The following is an 850-nucleotide window of genomic DNA, read 5'->3' on the forward strand; positions in this document are numbered from 1 at the left end:
GGGGCTGCTCCCGCCGCTGCGGCCGCTGCGCCCGGCTCCAAGCGCGCTTCTCATGCGGAGTCAAATTAAAGGATCCGTTTTCCTCGGGACCAGTGCCACTTCAGCGTTGTCTCTTTCCAAACAAGTCCGAGCGCTGGCAGAGGCGCGGCATTGATTTTGTTGCTTTTATTTATTGGTTTGGTTTTTTTTTGTTTTTTTTTTTTTTTTTTTGGAGTTTTTTTTTCTCCCCTTTTAAAGAAAAAGAATTTGAAAGATAGGAATCTTTCCTCTCTCTAATTTTTGTTTGTTTCTTGTTTATTTGTCACGTATTTCAAGAGCGAAGCGGTAGCTCTTTGGCTGAGACATGCCTTTCAAAGGCAAGGGGAGGGTTTGCTATATTCACCTCCCGCAATTCGGCAAGGATCGAAGGTAAAATTCCTCTCCTCTCGGAAATCACAGCCGCCACGCTCCTCGTCTGAAAGCACCGATATCTCCGCTCTTTTTTTTTTTTCTTTTCTCTTTTTCCTTTTCTTTCCTCGCCTTTTTTATTTATTTTTTTTTCCCCAGTGGCAGAAGGAGCTCTGAAGCGGACCTCTCGGTTAATTCTTTAGCAAAGGCTGCAGAAAGCCAGGAGAGCCTGGAGAGGGGAGGGGATAATGGATCCGTGACGTGCCCTCCCGCGCAGCGCCCTCCGAGGGACCCAAATCCAGCGCGGAGCCGCAATCCGCGCTGCCGGGGGGACGGGAGGCCGGCCCGGGGGGAGCCGGGGGCGGGGGGACAGCCCCGGCCCGCTCCCGGCCGAGCCCCTTGGCCCTCGCTGCCCTTCTCGGTGACCCCGAGGGGGCCTCGTCGCCCCAGCCGCGGCTCCGCT

This window comes from Geospiza fortis, unplaced genomic scaffold, assembly GCF_000277835.1.
Source record: "Geospiza fortis unplaced genomic scaffold, GeoFor_1.0 scaffold409, whole genome shotgun sequence".
Lineage (NCBI taxonomy): Eukaryota > Metazoa > Chordata > Aves > Passeriformes > Thraupidae > Geospiza > Geospiza fortis.